The sequence below is a fragment of the Episyrphus balteatus genome, chromosome 2 (genome assembly GCF_945859705.1).
Source record: "Episyrphus balteatus chromosome 2, idEpiBalt1.1, whole genome shotgun sequence".
In the NCBI taxonomy this organism is placed as follows: Eukaryota; Metazoa; Arthropoda; class Insecta; order Diptera; family Syrphidae; genus Episyrphus; species Episyrphus balteatus.
Genome location: NC_079135.1, coordinates 42,540,793 through 42,561,950, shown reverse-complemented (window position 1 = coordinate 42,561,950; position 21,158 = coordinate 42,540,793). Strand labels below are relative to the sequence as shown.

The following is a 21,158-nucleotide window of genomic DNA, read 5'->3' as shown; positions in this document are numbered from 1 at the left end:
ACCAAAAAGACACCAAATACAAGTTTTACAAAAAACAAGCGAATGGAAGTGACTAGGAAATATTGAAATTTTCTCGGAACCATTAATCGAAGACTAAATTGATATTTCTCATGCAAGGAGTGATAGGTCGAAAAATACTCTGTTTATTTAAAGATAGGCAGTTTTATTTGCGACTTCTGTGCGAACTTACACCTGTACGCAGCTGCGCACTCTTACAAACTAAGCCGCGCACTCTTACACAATAGTGTGTATAAGAGTGCGCAAATGACCTAATGTCGTATTTTGTTTATAACTATTGAATTAATACATTTTTGTTAACAGTTTTAAGTTTTTTTCGTTGCTTTGATTATAAACTAAAAACTATATATAAAAAAGTGGTTAAATTCTTTTTGTTATTGTTTTATTTGGTGTTTTGTCTAAAATGCGCACTCTAATACCACCTTACCCTAATTTGACAAATGAGGTAACATTAGGAGAGTCTTTCTAGTCTGCTGGTTATAGACATTTAGGTAAAATGTATCCGGCTTTTAGTTTAAGAACCTTTGTTTATCGTTTAAATTAGAATTTTGTTTTAGTTTGTGACTTTTGCCCCTAGAACCAAATTTAAAAAAAATAAAAAACAATCTGAATACAATGAATCTCCAATGATAAAGACTAAAAATACCTTTTTTACAACAAAAATTCCGAACGCGCCAACTCCATCTCTAATTTTACTGCCAGTCTTTTGATTTATTGCTTTCTTCAATTAATGAAACAATAATACTTTTGAAGATAATAAATTAATCTTCCTTCCAAAGTGTATAAGTCTAAAATTTTTAACAAAACTTTTTTTTTGCACACAATTGAAAAGTCTGACAAGGATATAATTTTGTTCTTCATCTTATCCCATTTAACAAAAACAAAAAAAAAAAGAAGGAAAACAGAAAAACATAAAAGGAGTCATCAGGAAATAATAAATCAGAGGTTACACATTTCCAAAAAGTAAATTTATGTTTAATTTTTCGCCTTCACACAAAAACTTTTATGAAATCAACAAAAAAGAAATCAGAGACCACAAAAATGCATTTTATAACGATTCGACACGTTTGTATTCTTTTCGAGGATCAAACTCATTATAACTTCGTTTGTTCATATTTTTAAACGTGATATTTCTTGTCTATCAGCTGTCAAGAAGTCAATCAATCACTAATTCATCATTTGTCGAAAGTTATGAATGTGAATTTTTGGAATTCTTCATAATGACAAGTAAAAAGAGCTCTAAAGTTCTGATCTTTATTTGGCAATTTCCATATTGACTCTCTAGCTGTGATTCACAATACTATACTGCATTCATTAGTATTTTCTAAAATTAGATAGTGATACGATGGATGGTCATAAACTTGTTTGGGGCAGCCACAACAGACGTTTTGGCTCCAATAACAACTGTGCATTGTTGATGAAATAAAACTTAATAAGAAAAGAATTTATCTTGTGAAAGGGACACATATTTGGTATATCAAACGGTTAGAGTGATGAAATGGTTTGTGTTGAAAATGTAATAGGTAAATAAAGAAAACGGCCAAGAATTTCTTTTTTTTTATGTCAAGTAGGTACGATCTTATTTGCCACATAAGATGTGTTTTTATAAATTATGTTCATTAGAGTAATTTTTGAAAAAAAGCAACCTTTTTTATTTTGATCATATGGCAACTACCTTAGGTCCTTAATAAAATTCAATCACGAAAAACCCTTAACAACGCAGTTTGAAGTAATTCCCTCTAGTTTTTTTTCATTGCAATAAATTAAATTATGTAGGTACACAATGTGTACTACACAATACACATATTAATTTTTTTTATTGCAACAAATGATTTATTTTATTGCAACTGAGAAAAATTGCACTTAAAAAAAATTTTTGTTGCAACGGAAATATATTTGTATTAAAAATAAAAAAAAAATAAATATTTATATAATGCAAAATATTTTTATTTGCAATGAAAATTTTATTTTCAATGCAAATATTTTTCAGTTGTAATAATTTTTTTCAGTTGCAATAAATATTTTTTTTGATGCAAATATTTTTTATTTGTACTAGATATTTTTTTAATTTGTAATGGAAAACAAATGCATTAAAAATAGATATACCTAGCATTTGTGTTTCAAATCGAATGAAAACATCAAAAATATCTATTTAAAAATTTTCCTGATTGCTAAAACCTGCCTCTTAAAGTTGTAAAAATTCGTTCTCTATTGATCAAAGAAGCTTTAATTGTTATTTATATTTCTCATATTTGAAGTCCTTCATTCCTTATATTATTTCAGGGTTCCCATGTTTTCAAAATAAAAATCCCCTTATTTTAGCACCAAAACGTTTTTGTTTCCCCTTTTTCGTAAAAAGAATCCCCTTTTTTGTCGGAAGAAAAAAGTGCAAGTATTTGAAAACTTTTTTAAAAAAATATTAATTTTATAATAGTTCTAATTGAACAAAAAATAGACATTATTTTCGATATTTTATGTATTTTTGTAAATCATAGAGAATTTATGCAGATTAAGGGCTTCTTCAACCACGATGTGTCGTAACATCGCCGCCGCGCAGCATCAGGCTCAAATTTGTTTTATATACCCAAAAAAATAAAATGTAATTAATGTAATATTAAATATTTTCAGGAATGAATACAAAATTAAAGCACCCTGGTCTTTGATAGAGCTGAGGAATTCAAAAATCCACTAAGCGTGGAATACAATAGGTTATTTCGAAAAATAGATTCCATTGTTCAAAGATTGTGTTTAATGTTTTTGTAAGTTTAGATTTTTCTTCTTTTAGATATTTTTTCCCCTTTTTTATTCCCGTCCCGTCAAAAGTGGTGTTTTCCCCTCAACCTGGGAAACCTGTTTATTTTCCTAATTTTTCTTACAATTTAGAATTTTTTGGCATTTACAAAAATGTCTTATTTGTTCAAACTACAAAGATATCACAGTATTAGTTATTTGACAATTTTTTTTTTTCAATAATCACAAATTAGTGAATTACTTATTTGTACTTTGTGAAACAGAATTCCATCGTACAAATTTGTACTTGTGATCTACAAGTTACAAATCTGTGATGTAAAAAAATAAAGCTGAAATGGAAATTGAGTTGTTTTTTTTCATAAACCGGTAGAGGGGGTCACTGCGAGCTTAAAACCAGTTTTTTTTTGGGAAAATTGAGCAAAAGCCAAAGCCGCCATCTTGGATTGAAGGAAAACCACGTTTTATTGAATAACTCGGCAATTTTTGGTTTTTGATAAAAACAATTGAGGCAAATTTTTTGTTTGCAATAAAATTTTTTTTCAATGAAAAATATTTTTATTTATATATAAATTTTTTTTAATGCAAATTATTTTTAGTTGCAATACAAATTTTTTTTCAATGCAAATATTTTTCAGTTGTAATACCTAAATTTTTTTGAATGCAAACATTTTTCAGTTACAAAAATATTTTTTTTTTTACGCAAATTTTTTTTATTTGCAATAAATATTTTTTGTTTTAAATTTGTAATGAAAAGCAAATGCAATAATGTCATACAATCTTTGAGTAGGTAATATATTTTAAGGTGAACGCAATCTGGGTAAAATCTTAAAATCGGTTAGTATTAGCTGTGTTTTAATTTCCTCGTGGTCCAGATCAGATCATTGTTTTTATTTGCATTACAACAAAAGTAGGATTTTGTTTTGTTATTGTTTCGCAAATAAATTAATGATCTGATCCGGATCACGGAGAAAATAAAACACAGCTTTTATTAGTCTATTTAATAGACCGGAGCTCCAGAGCAAAAATAGAACAAATTCGTTCAAGAGTTTTTATTAGCCCCGTTCCATTGGAGGTGGTAGTTTTCTCATGAGTACATCTTGTACTAGAATTAACACATGACCTTCTACTCGAGGAGATAGGAATGTGTAGTTGTTGTACTAGATTTCTACTCACGAGTAAACAACCAACTCCAAAGGAACAGGGCTATTAAAATTATTTTTGACTAAAATTCTAACCTGAAATCAAAGAAAAAAAAAAAAATTAAAAAATTGAGGATTTTATTTATTTTTTACTAAATCAAGGGGCATTTTGTGTATGAAGCCGGTACCTCCAAACTTTGTACTAATAAAATAAAGTAGAGGTAAAATGATGGAATGAGAATTAACCTAAATTTTTTCTTATTAATTGCAAATTTTATAATAACTTTTTTTTTACCAAAACATAACAAAAAATAATTTTGATCAGGTTATTCTTAAAGCGTTTTCGTTTAATAATTCTTAGAACGGTTCGGGACTGTCCGATCCGGAATTCCAAACGAACAAACTTGGATACTTCTTTTTGATTCTGAATTTTGGGTTTCTTTCTATTTGTGAAACGCCAAATAATGCGAACGCCTGATGAAAGTTTTATTTTGTTTAATTTGTTTATTCCATAAAAAATTATCTTTTTTTTTGTTTTCTTTACTTTATTTCAATGTAATTTTAAGTTTGGAATAGTAAAAAATCTCAATATTCAAAAATGAAGAACACACAATGACATTCCATTACTTTGACGTCTTTAGTGTGAACATGCTTGCGTGATTCTCGTTTTGATTCTGCTTCAAAATTCGGAATCGATTTTCTCTTCGTTTCAGAATTAGAACTGTCATTGAGTGCCAAACGAACAGTTTCAGAATCGTTCGAATGAATTCCGGAGAGTCCCGGACAACCAAACGAAAACGCTACTATTTTCAAAATTGAAAATATCTCATTTATAGCTCGACTTTTAGCATCTCCACGTAGATTAAAAAAAACCTTTGCTCAAATTGATTAAAATGTAGGTAATTTAGGTACATGATTGTATGACACTTTGAAGATTACAAGATGTGCATCATTTTTTAAATCGACAACAATGAATGGTTTATATTATGTGAAAATAATGTGGACGAGAATGTCTAGACACAACAACACACTTTTTGCATGCATTCCAGGACAAAATGCATCCTGAAGCCTGATGATGATGAAACAAAAACACATCACTGCCAGCAGCTACCCGGACAATTGTCCATGGTCCTGGGCTATTGCTACATTGTCTGTTACACATGAAGTGTATCTGTTACTTTTCTATCCATTAATTTAAGCACAGACAGACAGGACGGGGACGACAGCCAGACTGACTATACTATATTGTCGAGTGCAGTTTGTATATTCCTCCTACACGCGCCTCTCACAATCCCCCCTTTTCCAACGAAAAAAAAAAAAAAACAAAAACAATACTAGATGACTATATCCATATAAGCCTGTTGTGCTCAACTGATTATTGTCTGGTTGTGTCGAAATTTTAGGACGAAATCAAATCGATTTTGTACAACAGTTAGTGCATCCTGTTCCTGTATGAGAATCACTGACTAGACTGTAAAAAGGACTTGAATAGAACACAGGCGCTGTTATATGGATCGGAATAATAAACTAAATAATCAGAAACCATTTGTGATGGTGCAACTACTATCTACAATGTTGCTTTGTATCCTGTCAACAACAATACAATAATTAATAGCAGACTATTTCAACGGGTGTTTTTTTTTCTCTGATAGAAAAGAGTTGATGTTTTCAAGAGTCAAGGGGGTTTTAAGTCGTACAAGTATTTTTCTACGAAAGGCTTTCCGAGTAAAAATAGAAGTTGAATTTTTAAAGAAAACTAATTTCTTGGCTGCTGCACCACAGCCGAACCACCGCAGTTTGGCCGAAAATTTCGCCGCACCACACCACCGTAGCCCAGCCGCACGCTTTCATTTTATATGGAAAAATTTCGACGCACCAATGTAGTTGTTGTTTATGTCAGTAAACTTTGAAGTACGTGAATGGAATTTTTGATCATGTGGCGGACGTGGTGCCGCGGTTGTGCGGCGGCATAGAAATGATTGGTCATGGTGCGGTCGTGGTGCGGCAGTGAAATAGAAATTTTGACCAGTGCCTCGGTGGTACGGTGGAATAGAAATTTTTGATCATGGTGCGGTGGTGGTGCGGCTATGAGAATGAAAAAACTTTCGAATAAAAAACTATTCGAATGAAAATAAAGTAACTAAGTGAATGAATGATTTGGAACGATCGAATGAATGAGTATTTTACAACTATCGAACGTTTTTATTCGATAACTCCCATCACTACATGTCATATGGTTTGTCGAAGACCTTTAGAAACTGTCTTTTTTCTGTATTCTTGACATTCCGCTTATCTAGGAACCAAAGGCGAATAAAATCCAGTTTCGTCCGGTTCATCAAGTGCTAAAGCATTCTTAATTAATTTTATTACCAGCGAACGAGTTATCGGTCGCTGGTACCTACTTAAGAAAGAAAATATAACTTGTCTTAATCAAAATTTAAAAAAATATTAAATTTCTATTAAAGTTCCGCTGTAGGTATAATTAAAAAAAATATTATATGAATATAACAAAAATACATTTTGATGAGAAGAGCAAACAATCATCGCATGGCTCATGCAATAGGAGTAGGTATACAAGTGCATAAAATGTATAATGTGCCGTGCGTGCGTGTAGTGGTAATTTTCAAGGGCTCCATAATAATTGCATGAATACTTGTTATGCAAAAAAAAAAAGGAGCACAACAAACATCGTATGGTATAAATTCAGGATCATGATGTCCTTGTTAATTAAGAGTTTTTCTTATTTTGTCAACTATGAATGAAATTTTTTTCCATCTTGTTGTTGAATATTATATCGTTCCAATTTGTATGCATTTTATATAGAAATACATTTAAGTTTCTTGAGAGATTTAAAGATATGTATGCTTGTATAGGGGAAGTGGGGACAAGACCGCCTATGGGGGCAAGACGGTTTTCGTACTATGTTGTATGAAAAAATTGACAACACTTGCAATATAAAATAGGTGCCCTTTGGTACGATCGATCAAGTCTGTAAGTTTTAGCAATTTCGGTTAAGACCCCCGAAGAGTTACGGTAAATTTTGTGATTTTTCATCAAATTGTTATCGTTCATGTTAAAAGTCAGTTGTATTTTTGACTCTGAAATAATTAAAATTTTTAACTTTTATTTTTTTTATAATAGAAAGTGAATATTAAAAAGTATTTTCTGCGAAAGAAGGATTCATAAAGATAAACTTAAAAAATATAATACAGAACACCAAATTTGATATGACTGGGGCAAGACCGCCCATGGGCGAAATTGGAAGCTCTGGTAGCTTAAACAAAGTGAAAAAAGAAGTTCACCGTTAAATCTTCCAAAAAGCTAAGCAACAGGCGTCAAACAATACTGTAATTGATGATTCTGATGAAGAGGACTTTGCAAATTGTATTTGTACCTTCTATCTGCAACTGTTTTCTTGATCGAATCCAAAGTATTATTGGATTAAGTGCAAAATGTGCATCAAATGGTACCAAAAAGCTTGTGCTGGAGTGAGAACTAATTAAAATATAGCATAATTGTGTTATTATTACAAATAGGCTGCATTTAAAACAATAGAAGCGGTCTTTCTACCAACAAAATTTGATAGGGCGGTCTTTACCCCGCAAGACGGTTTTTTGTTTGATGTTATTTAAAAACGTATTATCTTTTGTTCAGTATTTTTTTATTTTTTTTATAATAACGAGAGTTTCTGCAAAAAAAATTAAATTTAATGAATAAAAACTTTATTCTATTTAAAAGATGTTTTTTATTGGTTTTTAAGACAGTCAAACACTAAGTGGGCCGTCTTGCCCCCACTTCCCCTATAAATAAAACATAATTAAGTCGAATCATAGATGAGGGTTTCATTCAGAGTTTAACAAATCTACTACTTAATTACAGTATTTCAGGCAGATTTGATTCTTAAACATTTCTATGGGACAAAAAAAAATAAAGATTTTTTTTTTTATTAAATCAAGGACAACAAAATAAAAGTTTTATATTATGTAATTCAGGATACATATGTACATACGATGATTTATCAGTTATTTTGGCTTATGTTTATAATTTTTGATGAAAACTTACCTTCCTTATTTACTTAATTTACTAACACTGGTTGAAATATAATAAAATTAAGGATACAAATTTCAATTTCAGTTGTAAGGCAACGTTCGAGAGACGTTCAGGAAACGTTCGGGACACATTCGGGACACATTCGGGACACGTTCGGGACACATTCGGGACACATTCGGGACATCTTTGTGACACATTCGGGACACGTTCGGGACACATTCGGGACACATTCGGGACACATTCGGGACACGTTCGGGATACATTCTTGACACATTCGGGACACTTTCGGGACACATTCGGGACACGTTCGTGACACATTTGGGACACGTTCAGGACACGTTCGGGACAAGTGTGAATTTTTTTGAAATCTGGGTTTTGTTTTAATTTCTAATGCGCTTATTTCCCATGTCTTTTCTTATATGTTTGTTAAAAGCTGGGAAGTGATAGTAATAAATTAATCATATCTACTGCAAAAAGCAAATTTTTTTTTCGTTTTATTATTTTTGTTTGCGTATTTCTTTCATACTTTTTCCCGTACTTACAAAAAAAATTCTTTTCGGAATTGCACCTGCATAATTCTTTAAGAACTGACGGGTAATAAATTTACTCGCTACACTTTGTCTACACTAAAGATAGTGTGGTTAGTCAGAGTATAATAATCTCCTTTTTCCCTGAATCTTTAGATTCTTTCCTGATGTGGTAAAATTCTTTGTCCTTCAGATGCACTTCGTTTGGGGTTCATAAATTTTGCTTTATAAAGCGTTCCACCAACCAATGCCCGCAGAGTATATATGTAGTAAAACGCAAAGTCCTTCAAATGTCCTTTTTCACATTTATGCTATATACACTGACTCTTGCATACTTAACATACAAAACCAAAAAAAAAGTAGAATGAAAGTGGTGTTTGACTTGGTCTTGGTTTTACATTAAATGCGCTTGGCATTTGGTTGGTCTTTTGTTTCGGGGGAGAGAGATTTCACTTAACAAAAAAGAACAAAAATGAAATCAATTTAATTTAACATGAAATTTATTATTTTTTTTTTTGATCTTCTACAAATCGTTCGTCTATTTTAATATTTAATTTTTGTGTGCTAGAAATGGTCATAATTCATGCTTTGTGGTACTGATTTTTTAGAAAGATTGTGGATTCATTTGATGGGAATTGGAAGAAGAAGATAAAGTGAGGAAATCTAAAAGCCTATCGCACTATAGGCACTAATTTCAGGTGAACTATATTTTGAGATCATTTTTTTTTTTAGATATTCTTACGGGTTGGGGTCGAAACTCTGTATGTGCCAAAATTCGGATTCCAAAATTCAGTATTCAAAATTCTGTATTTTAAAATGCTGTAAATTTAAAATTCTGTATTTTAAAATTCTGTAAATTCAAAATTCTGTATTCTAAAATTCTGTAAATACAAAATTCTGGATTTCAAAATTCTGTATTCCCTAAATTCTGTAAATGATAAAAGAAAAATTGTTTTGATAGTGAAAAAAAGGTGCGCACTTTTTTTCATTATCAAAACAATTTTTCTTTTATCATTTACAGAATTTTGGAGTATAGATTTTTGGTATTTTCTTTGAAGAAAATGTTCAAGTAAAGTACCTCCCCAATTAATTTGGATATGACTTACAGCTATTGGATTGAACTTGAATGACATACCTTGAATACCAAAATACTAGTAATATTAAGCCAAGAATTTGTTAATTGAATACAAATTGCTTAACAGGAAAGACAAAAAGGTAAAGGTTTCGAATCTACAGAATTCCAAAAAGCAGAATAATGGATTTCCAGAATTTTGAAAATAGAATTTTGAAATACAAAATAATAGAAAAGCGGAATAATGGAATACAGAATTATGTTCATACAGAATTTTTTTTATTGAAATACAGAATTTTGGTCATACAGAATTTAGGGGTTGGGGTCAAAATTCATTTTTCAAAATTCTGCTTTCAAAAATTCTACTTTTCAAAATTCTGTTTTTCAAAATTCTGCTTTTCAAAATTCTGCTTTTCATAATTCTGTTTTACAAAATTCTGCAAAAAATTTAAAAATGGTTTGTAAAATGTTTAAAAGCAAGCGCTTTTAAACATTTTCCAAACCATTTTTTAATTTTTTGCAGAATTAGTAAAATTATCTCCTCACTGCTTATTTGATTACTTACTCACTTTATCAGTTTTTTTATGTTCATTGTTTGTTTGATAAATCATTAAATAAAAAAAAATATAAGGAAAAGATTTTAAATGTTAAATAATTTCGAAAAATATTCAGAAATTTATTAATTTAACAAATACCTAGAAGTGAAAGTTCAAAAAATTGACTAAGGAGGAATATGTTGTGTCTTTCTTTCTACTTTCTAATAGTTTTCAACGGTTTATAGATGTGAATTATAAGAAAGTCAGTCTATGCATTATAACAATGTTTGGGACAGTTACAGAATAAAAAGTACCTAAGGAAAGTAGTAAAGTTGAATTACTATAATGGATTAATGAGATGTAAGCGCATATGCTGTGAAAAAAAACCAGAATTAGCAGAATTTTTTTGTTAAAAAAATATGCTGGCAGAATTTTGAAAAGCAGAATTTTGAAAGACAGAATAGAAAAAAAGCAGAATTTTGAAAAACAGAATTTTCATAAAAAAAGCAGAATTTTGAAAAACAGAATTTTGAAGCCAGAATTTTGACCCGATCCCAGAATTTAGGAATACAGAATAACGACTCGTTTCCTATTCTTACACAACAATTCCCAATAGGGTCCAATTAAAAATTGATTTCAATTGACACAAGTCCTTAGAGGGTTGGGGTCGAAATTCTGTATGTTGCAAAATTCTGTATTCAAAATACTGTATGCCAAAATGTCTGTATGTGCAAAATGCTGTACGAACAAAATTCTGAGAGTCAAAATTCTGTAGGTATAGCAAAATTCTGGTTGGTCAAAATACTGTATTTCAAAATTCTGTACATCAAAAAGTGAGCGCGCACTTTTTTACATTATCAAAACGATATTTTTTACAGCATTTTTACAGAATTTTGAAATACAGATATATTTAAAAGAGGGTTTACTATGAATTTCTAACAGATCAACTATATAAAGAGGCAAGCTTCTAATGCTGATTAATCTAGGTACTTTATTAGGAGCTACGGAAAAAAAGAGAGAGAAAACAAAACTACACTTATTTAAAAAAAAAAAACAATCTGAATTAAACCACGTTGCATACCTAAAACGGATTGAAAAAATATTAAATTTATATTGATTTTGACATTTTTTTTTGTAAAATGTATTTTGTATGTTTAAGAAAAGTTTGATTTGTGTTCCTAGAATTGATTTACTTTTTTACTTTAATAATTATGTTTGTATAAAATTACAACTTTACTGTCAATAATTATATTTAAAGCTAGTATTTAGTGTTTTTTATCAAAGGAAATTTCTTTAAAAATACTGTATTGAAAATACAGTATTTTGCCGTACAGAATTTTACAAAAAAGAATTTTGCATATCAGTATTTTGTTCATACAGTATTTTGACGTACAGAATTTTGTATTTACAGTATAATGACGTACAGAATTATGGTCTTACAGTATTTTGACACCACAGAATTTTGTCGTACAGAATTTTGACAAGCAGAATTATGACCCGCTCCCGTCCTTAGACAAAACTGTCTTGATTAAGATCTATGCATGTTCCTTTCTTTTTTTTTCTTCATTGTATCTGTATTGTTTCTATAGACATAGCTTGTTTACTACAAAATCAACCTCTTGTTCTTTTTCATCACGCATGTAGAACAATAGCAGGAAACAGCTTGCTAATTAGCAATTGCATTCGTGATGAGTATTCGCATTGCCAAAGGATAATGCGTCATCTCAAGAACTCTTCCAACATTACTGATGATGGAACCAGCCATCAGTACTGTGTACTGTTTGCCATCGTTCGTATGCAGTAGGTACCTCCTACTGGCAGGCTAATTAGTGCCAATCAGGAGCAATGTTCCCATCACTTTTTTCCAACTTTGCACTAAAGATTCTTCCTTAAAATCCTACATCGCTATAAGCCAAAGTGCCAGTAAGGAAAGGATATATCTTTGTCTTTACCGTGTGGGTCACGTCTTAATTGTTTCAAGTGGATACTTGATGCCAGACAGAATTTCGTTGTTGTCGCTGGCGTTGCGATGGCGTCTCGTCGTCGTCGTCGTTCTCAGGTTTTCTTGTTGATGGTTGCCAATTGATGTAATAGTTGTATAGCACCTACGACAACAACGATATTAAGACGACGACGAAGAGTGACGTTCCAAACCTAACCCCAACCTAAAAGAAGTGTGAAGCATGCTCTTGAAGAAGTAGTAGGTGACTTCCTTGAAGTCACACACAAGCCCATAAAACATCTTCAGACTTATAAGATGTAACAATAGGCTTCATGTATTAAACCACCATTGCTTGATAGTTGGGTTTGGTGTGTATGGTGGCGTCTAGGTACTTTTGTCTGAGTAGTTTTCTTTTTTTTTATCTGCCACAGGGTTATCACTCCAGATTTTGTTACTTTGAGAAAGTTTCTTTTTCTTTTTGTAGACTTTTCATCACACTAGACAAGGAGTTCTATAAACAGTCTCTAACCTAAACTTTTCTATCTGTAGTTTTAAGAGAACTTTAAAGTTTTTTTTTTGTTGAATATGGAAACTTGAAAAAAAAAGTAACAGATGAGAATATATAATGTCGATATTACATCAAGTTTTGCAGACGTAGTCTATCCAATTGACCAAACATGAGTAAGTTATCGGCGTTCTTATTATATCAAGAGGATGAACTATATGGATGAACAGTATAGGAAAAAGGTTAAAATAATCAAGAGGTATTTGAAGGTTTTTTTTTTTTTTAACTTTTTGAGACTACCGTTTCTGGTAAAGCAGGAAATATTTTTAAAAACACAAACCATGAGGTAAATTCAATAATGTTTATACTGTTTTGAGACATTGAGAAAATAGGTTCTGAAGTTTTCTATCTGATAACCTTTTTTTTTGTTTAATCATGGTGCAAGCTGATGTAGAAGTTTTAAAGGGGATTTAAGAAGATAAGGGTCAAAATCATGGAATTTTCGCTACAGCTAAAAATGTGTATTTTTCAATTTACCGCCAAACCTAGTACTTGAAAAACGTTCCCCGAAACTGTGGTGATCACTTCAAAATTACGGTAGGGGTCTAGAAATAGTACCTTTAGTAAATGTGAATGATACATTGATATATGTTTTAGGATAGTAGGTCTTAAACAAATCAAATATGACTTTATTTCTTTGTTCAGAGACTAATTTCTACAAAAAAAAAAAATGCTTTTTAGGCATGCCTGAGGTACCAAGGTCATAAATGATTTTTTCTTATGTTCTTTGATAAATTTTTGTGATAAAAGTTTATATTACAGCCATACTTAGATTGAATAAAAATACTCAAAACAAATAGATAAAATAATGTGTGTTAATTCAGATTCTTAAAGCGTTCCCGAAAATGACGTTTTGACCATAATTGATTTTTATTTTTATTCTCACAAAGTTGATTATACTGTAATAGCCCAGTAATTTTAGGCATTTTGTACCCCAATCTGCGGAAAAATTCCTACTGGGCTCTATTTTGGTTTAGACCTTCGTTATACGGCGTTGTTATGAAGATGTGAAAAATCGACATTGATATCGCGTCCGCATTAGAAGTTACAGAGGTCAAAAGGTCACGAAAATCAGTTTTTCGCATATATCTCGTGACCTGTTGCTCGGAGGTCAATAGGGGTCTATGGAAAATCTGTTCGTCATAAATCTTTTTTGAGTGTATTAGATGAATCTTTTTTGAGTGTATTAGATGACTTTTCTAAACAAACCACAAATATTCCTAGATACGTGCTTATTATTTTAATTTAGAAATGAGAAAAAACTCTTAAATAAATGTTGTTATGATTTAAAAAAAAAATTCTGGACATCAAATTTTCCACCTCCATGATTTTGTCCCATAAAATTTAAGTTTTTTTGTATTCCTCCTTAAAATTAAAAGGTTTTTACTTCTTCTATATATGTATAAGAAAAAAAATTTGAGTTTTTTTTCAAAACCAACATTACGATGATGATGAGGTCCGAAAAAGTGGGCCTCCAATATCCGGCCGTCCGTCTGTGCGCTCTTCTGTACACATTTCCACAGTCTAAACGGGTGGAGGGAGTTCTTTCAAATTTAGTACAGATGATTTTTATGGAATTCTGAAAGTTGTTTTTTTTTTGTTTGTTTTCTAATACATAGGTCCCATACAAAATTTTAAAGTTAAAGTAAATGACGGCTTTAACGATTTTGATTAAATTTTGCCTACGTAAAGCAGTTGGAAAAAAACTGCATTTTTAGATTTTCTCAAAAAAAGTCAAATAACAAAAAAAATTTTTCATTTAACGAAAATTTGGTCTCTAACATAAACCTTATTTCTCTAAAATTTATAGGCAGGTCTTCTACAAGTTACAAACTGCAAGTGCTAGTCGCGCATTTTATTTTTCCTGGTACTATATTTTGTCGCTTAGATCACTTTAACTCTGAAATAAAAGAAGTCTAGTCCAAACCGTTAACTTTAAAAGATGCGTCAATTAAAAATTATTCAATAAAGACCGAAATACAGTAGACTTTGAGTTTCCACATTTTGAATAATTTTACAGTCGCATTCAATTATTGTCTTGCTCATTATGTTACAATATAAAGCATTTTCTTTCAAGTTTTTGTACAGCATCAATTACAATTTTTTTTTTAATTTTGAGGCATTCACATTAATATAGATAGTTTTCTACAAAAAGTTAAAGACTTTAGATCTTCAAAGGCATAGACAAAAACTCAAAAAAGTAACGAAAATATATCACACTGGTAATTGGCTCTGGCGGAACGGAAGAAAATGAGTCACGTTTTTTCGTGGATAGAGCCGGGTTTCATCGATTTATAAAATGTTATCACATCAAAAAGCCCTTAACTAATGTAAGACTTGTTTCGACATTTGATCTTAGTTAAAGAAAAACTGAGAATGCGAAAAAGCAAGGAAACGAAAAATATTTAAAAAAAAGTACGTATACACCACAGTGTCCAAATATGATTTCGTCTGATGTACAATTTTTTGAATACATTTTTTTTTGTTTTTGTTTTACAAAATAATTGAATTATGTATCTTAAAAGCAATAAACACTAACAAATGAATATTGAATATATTTCATTCTGAAATTTGTTTTATCACTAAGTTTAGGCTTTTATAAAGCTTTTTTTTATTTTGGCAAAGTTAAATTAAATCTAAGCTAAAGAGAATTGATTAAGTATCCATGTCGCATTTGCAATTCATTTTTTTTTTTTCATTAAAACTTAAAAGTCACAAAATTAATACTTAAACTTTTCGAAAAAAATAACTTCTTTAACTTTAGGTATAGTGAGTAAGTTACTCTTCTCAATTGTATCTGTCTTTTTAAAACATTTTTTTTGTTGTTAAAAATACAGAAAAAAAAATAACAAATCAAGTCAATTTACCCTCAACCATAAACGTTTTCCTTGAAACTTTCAACCTTCTCGGTTTGTCTGCATAATATACTTACATGAGTTATGCTTATGGCATTTTCCAAAAACGGATGAAAGAAAATTTCTTTTCTTGGAGACAAATTGTTTCTGTTACCAGAAATATACCAAATTTGTATCTGTCTCTTGCTTGCTCTGTGCGAAATTGAAAATACGAATGCAGACAGGGCGAACAAAATAAGAAAATAAAATGAGTATCCTTATTAAACGCAGCATTTACATATCTTTATCCTTATTCTTATTCAAAGTGGAACATTACATACATGGTATTTAGATTTATTTGTGATATAAAAAAGGTCTATACAATTTATTTATAAAGATTAATAAAAAGTACTTGATTTAAAATTCAAATTAACTCTCATCTGTTTTTTGTGTTGGAGTGTCTTCCGAAACATTTGAAGTATTTAGTTGGTTTCAAATTATACATTAATACTGAAAATTACTGAAAATTAAAAAAAATAGAGATTATTTTAACAACTGTCACAAATTTCTAAAACTTGGTTAAAAAAAAGCTCTTCATTTACGTTTTTGACGTGATAACGCCTCATATTTTTAACAGTGTGGCATAAATTGCCATTAAAAATAAACTGTTAGGCTAGGCGCACACATGCGATTTTCAGTCGTTGCTACTAAAAAATCGCAGTCGCAACATAAAATTACCGTGCACATACTTGCGACTAAAAAATCGCGCGACTATTTTTTATTGCAAGAAAAAACATTATGTTTGGTCGAAAAAAAGTTGACCGTTTTTCGATACAAAAATGCATCATCTCAAGATCAAAAGAGCCAGGAGATACTCACTGTTCAAATCTGATGGTCAAATGACCGCAAAGAAAACAATCACGAAATCCGTTCGTACCTAATGGAAAATTTCATACAAATGGTATCTACGATCGGATTTTATGATACGCTGAATTCATGAAACGGTGTAAGCTCTGGTAAAAGTGGTAAAGTGATAAATGTCTCAAAATTTGGTAAGGGTTTGTCAGCTTGTTTACCAGATTAGAAATAGAAATAGATTATCTGCAATGTGTATGTATCTTATTTTATTTCTTTTAAATTTCCTATCGTTTATAAAAAAAAGAGCCACTATACAACACTTTCTAGTAATATCCATTATTGTACTTAAAATAATTGTTCCAAGTGTCGCACGTGCGGGCAGGTGCATTATATTCTGTATAATATATCCTTATGTGCAGCAAAAAAAATCGCGAAAAATAGAACCGGATCCATTTTTTTTAACTTTGCGATTTTAAAATCGCAAGTCTGTGCGCTCTCATTTAAAATAATATGTTTCATTTCTTGCGTCTAAAAAATCGAGTGGTTGAAAATCGCATGTGTGCGCATGATTTGGCCTCTTTGCGACTGCTACTTTTTAGTCGTTTTCGGTTTAGTCGCAAGTGTGTGCATAACTATGCTGGCCCATTTGTTCCATTTTAATTTGCGACAATCGCGTCGCCAAAAAAATGGGACAATTTTCAATTTTTTAATCGCGGCTATTTTTTAGAAGCATGTGTGTTTACCGTCATTGAAATGCATGTGATCCATTTTTGCGACTGAATAATCGTGCGACTAAAATCGCATGTGTGCGCCTAGCCTTACAGATTCAAAAAAATTCTATAACGTATATAACCTAAGGCTAGGCGCACACATGCGATTTTAGTCGCACGATTATTCAGTCGCAAAAATGGATCACATGCATTTCAATGCCGGTAAACACACATGCTTCTAAAAAATAGCCGCGATTAAAAAATTGAAAATTGTCCCATTTTTTTGGGCGACGCGATTGTCGCAAATTAAAATGGAACAAATGGGCCAGCATAGTTATGCACACACTTGCGACTAAACCGAAAACGACTAAAAAGTAGCAGTCGCAAAGAGGCCAAATCATGCGCACACATGCGACTTTCAACCACTCGATTTTTTAGACGCAAAAAATGAAACGCATTATTTTAAATGAGAGCGCACAGACTTGCGATTTTAAAATCGCAAAGTTTAAAAAAATGGATCCGGTTCTATTTTTCGCGATTTTTTTTGCTGTACATAAGGATATATTATACAGAATATAATGCACCTGCCCGCACGTGGGACACTTGGAACAATTATTTTAAGTACAATAATGGATATTACTAGAAAGTGTTGTATAGTGGCTCTTTTTTTTATAAACGATATAGGAAATTTAAAAGGACAATTCCATAAAATTCATAAAAATTTAAGAGAAGGCCCTCAGAAATTTACCCAGTACTATAGAATGAGTATATAAGGCTTTGGTGAAATAATGGTACTCGTGGGGCCTAAAATAAGATACAAACATACACATTGCAGAGAATTTATTTCTATTTCTAATCTGGTAAACAAGCTGTCAAACCCTTACCAAATTTTGAGACATTTATTACTTTACCATTTTTACCAGAGCTTACACCATTTCATGAATTCACCTTATCATAAAATCCGATCGTAGATACCATTTGTATGAAATTTTCCATTACGAACGGATTTCGTGATTGTTTTCTTTGCGGTCATTTGACCATTAGATTTGAACAGTGAGTATCTCCTGGCTCTTTTGATCTTGAGATGATGCATTTTTTTGTCGAAAAACGGTCAACTTTTTTTCGACCAAACATAATGTTTTTTCTTGCAATAAAAAATACTCAAGTAGCACACTGGTGTATAAATTGGTGTAAATTCATTAATTTTGGTGTAAAATTGAGGAAATTGAAAAAAATATGGTGTATTTCTCAAAATTAGTGGTATAAAAATTATACCACTGTCTTTTCTGTAAAAAATTTCAACATTTTTTTAAAATTCCGTGCAAAAAATACACCGATATTCAGTTGTTTTTTTAATATACCATTAATGGTGTATAAAATTATTCGATTCTGAAATCAACCAAAACGGTACATTTTGTAAACTCTCTTTGGTGTAGAAAGCACACCCTGTGGACATAAAATTCACCAGAATGCATAAGTAGGAGACGACATATTTTTCAATGGCCGCCATTTAAAAAAAGTAGACAGAAATTAATTAGTTTTCTATAATAGTATATTTATCGACCTAATTATCCCGCAATTTGGTTTTTTCTATGCGGTTTATTATATTATAAAAGAACTCTTCTAAAAAAAATGTAAAAACAACAAAAAAAATAAAATTTTTGAAAAACTGATTTTTAAAATCGAACAAAAAAATCATTAATTCACTGATATTTTTTAGGCGCTCGATTTTTAGAGGGGGTAGTATGTAAAACTAGTAGACAGAATGTGTTTCGTTTTAAAATTAGGCAAACAAATTCATATTTAACCATTAGTTTCTTATGGCAATATTATGAAAGTGAATAAAAATTCATTTACATTTATTTCATAACAAATGGTGTGAATTAGAATTCATCACACTGTTTGAGGTAAAAAATAAACTTTGGTTCAAATTTTAAATCAGAATAATTTAAATGGTGTATTTTATCCGTAGATTTATTGTGTATTCTTCAATTTCAAAGGGATAATTTTCACCAAAAACCAGATCATTTAATATACCACTAGCGCCATTTATACACCAAAATCGGTATATTTTTTTAACCACCGGAGTTTATTATATACGAGAAAATGGTGTATTTTTTATATTCAAAATGCATATCACGAAAGTGCAAAAAATACACCAAATATTTTGGTGTATTTTAGACTTTTGTGCTACTTGAGTAGTCGCGCGATTTTTTAGTCGCAATTGTGTGCACGGTAATTTTATGTTGCGACTGCGATTTTTTAGTAGCAACGACTGAAAATCGCATGTGTGCGCCTAGCCTTACCAAATTTTGAGACATTTATCACTTTACCACTTTTACCAGAGCTTACACCGTTTCATGAATTCAGCTTATCACAAAATCCGATCGTAGATACCATTTGTATGAAATTTTCCATTACGAACGGATTTCGTGATTGTTTTCTTTGCGGTCATTAGATTTGAACAGTGAGTATCTCCTGGCTCTTTTGATCTTGAGATGATGCATTTTTTTATCGAAAAACGGTCAACTTTTTTTCGATCAAACATAATGTTTTTTCTTCCAATAAAAAATAGTCGCGCGATTTTTTAGTCGCAAGTGTTTGCACGGTAATTTTCTGTTGCGACTGCGATTTTTTAGTAGCAACGACTGAAAATCGCATGTGTGCGCCTAGCCTAAGGCAACTAAATAATAGCGGGACTAAAATCGCATGTGTGCGCCAAGCCTAAGGCTAGGCGCACACTTGCGATTTTAGTCCCGCTATTATTCAGTTGCAAAAATGGATCACAAGATTTTAAATGACTGTGAACACACATGCTTCCCGCGATTAAAAATTTGAAAATTGTGTCTACAGTCATTGAAATTGTTGTCATCTAATTTTCGACTGAATAATCGCGCGATCAAAATCGCATGTGTGCGCCTGGCCTAAAGGTGAATATCTACTAATAAAGGATTTTTTTTAATTAAAACAGGGCTTTTCAGAGAAAAATAACAAAAAAAATTGAGACTTTTATTCAAAAAGAAATAAGCAAACAACAGTCGAGAAAATGTGTTTATTTTTCTTTGATATTTTTCTATGAAAAGCCCTGTTTTGTTACATTTAAATTGTAATATCTTTCGTTCTAATTTCAACTTTGGAAATTTTTATACATTTTTGAAAACTGCAATAACATGGCAAGTTTTTAAAATAACAAACCAGTATCACACCATACAAATTTTTTTCGGGATGCTGCTCTGAAATAAAAGTAAGAAATTGAGTTTTTATAAAACATGGAACTGTTAATTAATTTGCAGCAAAAAGGCGTATGAAATAAAAAATATTTTGATTAATTAATTACTTCCTATTATTAGGCAATGTTTTAGTGGAAGAATTGTAAAAAACAAAAATCAATTCTGAGCGGAGCAAGCAAAATACTGATGCAAAGTCGGGATTTTTCGAAATTTCACAAAAACTGCATTAAATCGAAAACCGTAAGGATTTAGGATGAACAAGTTACCAAATTCTGAGAGCCCTTAAGTTGGCCTATCAGCCTATTTTGTTTGATCCATTACTTTTGGGACACCCTGTATAAGCATTAGCTTTGCGCATGCATATGAAAAAAAAATTAAATTTCTAAAATAAAATTTTTAACCGAATAACGGGAAAAGAAAGTTTTTTTGGGCGCAAAATTTTTGACCGTTTTTAACAGTTTTTATTTGTATCTTTTTTTCTTAAATAGAAAGATGAATGAAATATACTGAAGATAGATAAAAGGCAGGACATGTGGATATGTGTACAAAATTTCAATCAATTTCATATTCACAATTTTGAGGTAACGGTAGAATGATATTCTTTTTTTTTTACACTTAATATCTTTTAACTTACAGCACTTACAAATTTGATATAACATGCTGATAGTATTACCTTTCATTTGATATAATATCATTTATAACGGTACATGAACTAGAAGTTCCACAATTTTAAATTGAAAAACTTCAAAAATAACACAAATGACCACCACCACATGACCATCCACCAATGCAGGAATTATCGTAATCTCAGTTTGAAATTTCGACATAGTTGGCTTTTAAAAATTCTAACTTTTTTGTAGATTTCGTACAAATATGATTGAGACATTATATTAAATCTGAAATACTAAGCTTTCAGATGGTATAAA

The 21,158-nt window shown here is 30.9% G+C and overlaps 1 long non-coding RNA gene across 1 annotated transcript; it reads right to left on the bottom strand.

Moving 5' to 3' along the window:
* Positions 1-383: 383 nt before the first annotated feature.
* On the bottom strand, positions 384-1,015 carry LOC129910743 (uncharacterized). The gene is made up of 2 exons (XR_008771548.1): positions 665-1,015; positions 384-591 (listed from the first exon to the last, which is right to left on the bottom strand). It is a non-coding gene; the product is annotated as an uncharacterized LOC129910743 (long non-coding RNA).
* Positions 1,016-21,158: the final 20,143 nt, after the last annotated feature.